The 7,193-nt window shown below is 33.9% G+C and overlaps 1 pseudogene; it reads left to right on the top strand.

The window, feature by feature from the left end:
* The first annotated feature begins 767 nt into the window (after positions 1-767).
* On the top strand, positions 768-2,484 carry LOC107160814 (annotated as a pseudogene).
* The last annotated feature ends 4,709 nt before the right edge of the window (positions 2,485-7,193 follow it).

Raw genomic sequence — 7,193 nt, 5'->3', positions numbered from 1 at the left:
AGAGAGAGAGAGAGAGAGAGAGAGAGAGAGAGAGAGAGAGAGAGACTTTTTTTAATATTTATTTTTTAGTTTTCGGCAGACACAACATCTTTATTTGTTTGTAGTGCTGAGGATCGAACCCAGTGCCTCGAGTATGCCAAGCGAGCACCCTACTGTTTGAGCCACATCCCCAGCACCAAGATAGACCTTCTTTGAAGCCAAAGAAATTAAAGAAAAAGGCTACATATTATATGATTCCACCTAAATACACTTTCTAGAAAAGGAAAACTGAAGGGAAAAAAATGATCCATTGTCACTAGAAGCTCGGCAGAAGGAGGGGTACATTAGACAGAAGCATGGGAGAACTTTGAAGGCAATGTAATCATTCTGTACCTTGGCAATGGCTATGGTTATGTGACTGTGTTTGACAAAAAATCCACATAATTATATAACAAAAGATAGAATGTTACATTAATAAATAAATTGGAAAGAAGAGACATAGTGGGAGAATTTGAAACAGAGAATTATATAAGTGCACTCCAAGATCAAACATCTGTGAAAGTGGGATAGAGTCTCATAGTAGAAGTATAGGTGACATTTATGCTGTGAACAAAATCTCCACTGTTTTTGGAAGTCTTTTTCATATCAATGGTTTTATGTACTACATTCTGTTTTAATTGTCTCCTACTTGCTTGTTTCTCTCCTTGTATGATAAATTATTTGAAGGTGGAAGAATGAGACTTGACCTTACACACATTTGTATTTTCTGAGTTCCAGATAACACCAAAATGTCTCATAATAGGTTGGTGATCAACAGTAATTTAAGGACAATAATGAATGAGTAAAATCATGGAGGTTTAAGGCCAATGTGGCAGAAGAGTTATCCACTTGGTATTGATTGTGCCAATATGAAAACCAGTATAAAAACTGGGTCATCTGGACATAGATCCCTGATGACAACCAAATTTGGTGCTGGGAAGAAAACACAGATGTGGCTGTCCAATAGTTAAGAACTTGCCCAGAAAACAAATAGAGGAGAAAAACAATATGTAGATAATTTTTCAGTAAAGGAGATTTAGACAACAAAGGGCAAATTAATTTTTCTATAATAAGGAAGAAATGAAAGTTCAGAAGAAAAATAAGGAACTTAGAATACAGACATTGTCCCTCACCTGCCACTCCAAACTGGGAAAGAAGGAGCAGCTTTGAAGTGAAGAATGATAAGAGAAAGTGTAGGGAGAAAACCTTAACACAGAGTGTTCTGTGTCAATCAATGCAGTGAATCAACGCATGTAGTGGTATAAGAGAACTTTTCAAAAATATTACAGAGGTGCTAAGGAATTTTATTAGTGAGGAGATGATTCAAAGATAAGCATTCCCCCACAATAGAATTAGAATGACAGCGTGGCATAGAAGAAGTAACCTATCCTAAGATGAAGAGAAAAAAAAATACACTATGTTTCCCAATATGATTTGTCTACTTTTTGCCTACCTTTAAATAAGTACATATTGGTCCTAGAGATGAATGAAAGTCTTTTTTAAGATTAACTAACATTTTAGGTTGAGTTTTATGCAAACTAGTACTATTTATTCATGAAGGGGAGAACCTGGAAAGATCCAAAAATTTTAAAAAAGTTATTTTTAAATTAAGAATGTAAAATTTCACCTTGTTTTATTTTGCAAAATAGTCTTTGAAAGTGGTGTTTGAACTATTTAAAAACCAAATTATGGTCACCATGCACTACTATAACATTATATATTAAAAGCAACTCTTGGTGCACCAAGGGAGGCCAGGTGGGCGGGCTTGGAGGAGAGTGGTGATTCTGAGCTGACCCCAGGCTGTAGTGGGGTCTGGACTTGGGCCGCATTCGCTATAGAGGCGGCGCTCACAAGTGGACTCTGGCGGATGCCTGGATGAGCATCCACCCTAAGTATTTAGAAATGATGGAATTAAATATTGGAGATGCCACTCAAGTTTATATAGCATTCTTGGTTTACCTGGACCTCATGGAGAGTAAAAGTTGGTATGATGTAATTTGTGTGGGATTACCTGAACTTCAGCTCATCTGCCTGATTGATACTGAGATAGAAGGGGAAAGGTTACAGACTGTGTTGTCTACACCCATCTCTGCTTCCCTCAGCTATCAAAGGATAAGGGACATCTTGAAGGCATCTCAAAAACTATGAGGGAATCCGGATTTACCGATGTCTTTCACTCTGGCCATCCTAGAGTCCGATTCTACAATAGTCTATTTTAAACTCACTGAAGGGTTTATGCTGCCAGACCCTCAGAATATTACCCTTAGAAGATGACATCTGTACTTCTCAACACCTTACTCATAAAAGATTGGTTTTGAGACCCATTTAACTGCTTTATCTTTTTATCTCAGAGATAGAGTCAATTTAGCTTTTCTCATTCCATAAGTTTTCTTTCTGAAGAATAAAACTTTTTCAGATAAAAGAATTTGTATTGCTTAAAACCATAGAGTTGTTACTCTAGAACTCTTATTAGAGACAGTTTATAGACAGTTTTACTCACTTTTATGTTGAGGATGTGTTCAGAGGGGTGGAAGCGCTGTACCTCTTCATCACCCACACTCACCTGCTGCTGTTGGCTCCTTGTTGAAACCACCACCTCTTCCCTTATTCTGCTCTTCCATGGCCTTCTGACCTCTATAGCTAGCTTGAGCTGGTACTTCATGTACATTGTGAAATGTGGAGAGTTTATTTCTGCCTGCTTTTCCATCTTTTGTATAAAGTAAAAGATTTATTTGAGTGGGTTTGTTTTTCTGTTGCACTTACTGTTATTTTCCTTTTGGGTTGACTTTAAATCAGAATTGAAAATATGCTTGTCATGAGTGTAAATTCATATGTCAGCATTAATAGGGGCCAGAGAAGTGCTTGTGAGGAGAGTTTTGGGCCTTCCTTCCATACTGTCACCACCATCCTTATTATATCATAGCTTGAATATTATAAGAGAGTGAGGGACAGTTTCAGCATTAAAAATATCTTTGTTAATTAGACCCTGTTATTCCTCTTTTGTTAATATCCTCCTATTGACTTGTCCAAATATGAAAATAATATGCACAAAGACTTTCCAAACAGTATTGTTTTGTAACTTAAATTATGAATCACTTGAAGTTTAGAGCAGGAGTCAAATGTGGGGCTGTACTTTGTCATCCCCTAGTCAAGGTAAATAGTCAATAAACAGATCTATGAAGGGTATATTCTGTACTCATTAAAATTATGTGATCCTGGCTGCAATTAACACACCAAGTGCATGTTAGAATGTGACAAAGTGGATGAAATTACTAACTGGTTATAGTACGATGGCAGAGCAATGAATAGAAAACTTCATCTTTCCTCAATATTTTAGTTTTTACTTATGTTACTTTTATAATGAAATATTTTAAAATAAAAAACCTCAAAATCTGTAAAAAAATAAAATAAAAACACCTCTTTTGTCATAAATTATTTTGTAAAGTGGATAAAGGAAATATGTTTGTATTGACTGTTTTCCATGGATAAAAATAAAATAATTTTACCCCTCAGATATTTGATATAATTGTGAGGCTAATTGTCACATGAAAAATACTATGATTACAAAGAATACACAAATAACAGGATCAAATCAAACACAGGTCACTAGGATGTGTGTTTCCATATTAATATACTTATTCTAAATGTGAGTTAATCTCATTTTTCTGGAGAAGGTTATCTTTAAACATGACTAAACAGAAATATTAGGGATATATAACCTGATATTTTGACAGTCTTCTCTTGAATTTAATTTGATCACATTTTCTTTGACAGTTTTATTGAAGTACAATTAAAATATAAAGAAACGCACATATTTCATGTGCATAATTTGATGCAACTGCACATATATAAATACCTATGGTATCTTCACCATAATTAAGTTAATAGATGTATCCATTACTTTCAGAAGTTTCCTATGTCCCTTTAGGTTTGTGTTTGCTTGTTTTTTTGATTGTTGTTGTTGTTTTTTTTTTTGTGTGTGTGTGTGTGTATGTGTGAGTACTTAACGTGAGATTGAACCTCTTAATTTTTTTAGTATTTGTATTAGTGCATGTTAATAACACAGAATAATGAGTTCTTTGCAGCATATTTGTACATGCATATAACATATTTTGGTCATTTACTTCCCTCAATTACCCTCCCTTTCCACCCCCTTTCTTCTTCCCTGATTCCCTTTCTCTTCTCTCATAGACTCCCTACACTTTCAGATCATCTTTTTCTTCCACATATGAGAGAGAACATGAAATACCTGTCTTTTGTAGTCTGGTTTATTTCATTTAACATAATGCTAGCCAATTCCATCCATTTTCCTGCAGATGTTTTAATTTCATTCTTCTTTATGGCTGAATAAGAGTCCATATATAATATTATGTTCATACATATAATATTTTCTTTATCCATTCATTTGTTAACAGATACCTAGGCTAGTTCTATAACTTAGCTATTTTGAATTGTGCTGTTATAAGTATTGATTTATATATAATACTAAAGTATGCTGACTTTTATTCTTATGGATAAATACCAAGTAGTGGTATAGCTAGATCATATTGTAGTTCTGTAGTTGTTTCCTTAGCTTTGTGAGGAAAGTCCATACTGATTTCCATAGTGTTTGTACTACTTCATGTTACCATCAACAGTGTATAATAGTTCCTTTTTCTCTCCATTCTCACCAGCATTTACTTTTATTCACATTCTTGATGATTGTCATTGATTGGGGTGAGATGGAATCTCAATGCTGTTTTGATTTGCATATCCCTGATTGCTAAAATTATTGAAGAGTTTCTATGTAATTTTTAGCCATTTATATTTCTTTTGAGAAGTGACTATTTGATTAATTTGCCCATTTACTGACTGTGCTATTTGGGGTTTGGAGGGTTTTTTTTAAGTTCTTTCTATATTCTGGATATCAATTCTGGTTCAGAAGAGTAAGTGGTAAAGTTTTTTTTTTCCCATTCTGCAGGCTCCCTCTTCAATCTGTTAATTGTTTCTTCTGCTTTGTAGAAGTTTTTAATTTTATGCAATATATTTTTTTTTATTTTTCCTATTATTTCATGGACTATATGGGTCCTATTCAGAAAATCTTTGCCTATGCCTATATCTTAAAGTGTTCCCCCCATGTTATCCTCTAGGAGTTTCAAATTGATGGATCTTATGTCTTTGATCTATTTTGAGTTGTATTTTGAGATATAGGGTTAGTTTTAGGTTTCTACAAACAGGTATCCAGTTTTCCCAGTACTATTTGTTTAAGAGGCTATCTTTTCTCCAATTTATGCATTTAATATCTTCATTCAGAGTCAGATGACTCTAGTTGTGTGGGTTCATGTCTGTGTTCTCTATTCTATTCCACTGGTCTACTTGTCTCCTATTATGCCAGTACCATGCAGTTTTTGCTATTATGGCTCTGTGTTATATTTTGAAATTGGCTATTGTGAAATCTATAGATTTATTTCTCAGGATTTCTTTGGTTATTCTGGTTCTTTGGTATTGTGTATTTAGGATATTGTGTATTTAGGATTGTTTTTACTATCTATAAAGAATGTCATTGGTAATTTGTTGAGGATTGCATTGAATCTGTATATCACTTTTTATTAATTAATTTTACTTATACATAACATTAGGATTCATTTTGGCATAATTATAGAAGCATATAATATAATTTGCTCTAATTCAGTTCCCAGTACTACCCTTTACCCTCTTCTGTTCCCTTCCCTCTATTGATTGTTCTACTATTTACTTATAGTTTACTTGTAGTTTTTTGAAATATCTAAATATGTACATAGAAAAGTTAGGTCCATTCATTCCACTCCTCTTTCTTCCCTTATTCCATCCCCCTCCAACCTCCCCTTCAATCTCTTTCCTCTACTCCACTGATCTCTCTTCTATTTTCATTTGATTCCCCCTCATTTTCTTTCTTTCTTTTTTTCTTATTTTGAACTAACATTTGTATATCAGAGAAAATATTCAAGCTTTGGCTTTTTGTGTCTGGCTTATGTCACTTAGCATTATGGTCACCAGTTCCATTCACTTATCAGCAAATGCCATAATTTTATTCTTCTTTATGACTGAGTAGGACTTAATTGTGTATATATACCACATTTCCCTTGTTCATTCATCTTTTGAAGGGCACCTGGGCTGATTCCATAGCTTGGTTATTGTGAATTGGCTACTATAAAACATTGATGTGACAGCATCATTAAAGTATGCTGATTTTAAGTCTTTTGTATATATATTGCGGACTGGGATAGGTGGGTCATATTGTGGTCCTATCCTAGATTTTTTGAAGAATCTCCATACTGCTTTCCAGAAGGTCATACTAATTTGCAGTCCCACCAACTATGTATGAGTGTACCTAATACATAGATATTTGTTCCTGTTATTTCTAAGACCTTGGGATGCATAATTTCCTCTTAGAACTGCCTTCACTGTATCCCACAGATTCTGGTATGTTGTACTTTTATTTTTACTCAATTCTATGAATTTTTTAAATTTCCCTGATTTCTTCAATAACCCACGGGTTATTCAAAAGTTTATTGTCCAATCTCTACTATCTGTTTGCATAGTTCCTATAGTGTCACTTGCTATTGATTTCTAGTTTCATTCCATTATGATCTGACAAATGCAAAAAAATTCATTTTTTGTATTTGTTAAGATTTCTTTCATTGTCTAAAATCTGGTCTACTTTTGAGAATGTTTCATGAGTAGCTGAAAATGATGTGTATTATGCTGCTGTTGGATAGAAATTCTGTAAATAAAATATTTAAGTCCATTTGATCTATAGTGTAGTTTTAACTCTGATGTGTTTTGTTGATATTTTAACTGGATGACTTTTCTATTATCATGAGTGAGGTAGTGAATTCATCCATTATTATTGTATTGGGGCCTACTAATCCCTTTATGCTGAGTATTCATTGTTCAATGAAATTGGGTGTGCTTCCATCAATGTTTATAGCAGCACAAGTCACAATAGCTAAACTGTGGAACCAATCTAGATGCCTTTCAGTAGATGAATTGATTAAAAAATGTGGCATATATACAATGGAATATTTCTCAACAACAAAAAAGAATAAAATCTTGGCATTTGCAGGCAAATAGGCAGAGTTGGAGAAGATAATGCTAAGTGAAGTCAGCCAATCCCCAAAAAACAAATGCCAAATATTTTCTCTGATACAAGGAGG

Source organism: Marmota marmota, unplaced genomic scaffold, assembly GCF_001458135.2.
Source record: "Marmota marmota marmota unplaced genomic scaffold, marMar, whole genome shotgun sequence".
Lineage (NCBI taxonomy): Eukaryota > Metazoa > Chordata > Mammalia > Rodentia > Sciuridae > Marmota > Marmota marmota.
Note: the sequence above shows the minus strand (reverse complement) of the source record. Positions and strands in the feature narration are given on the sequence as shown.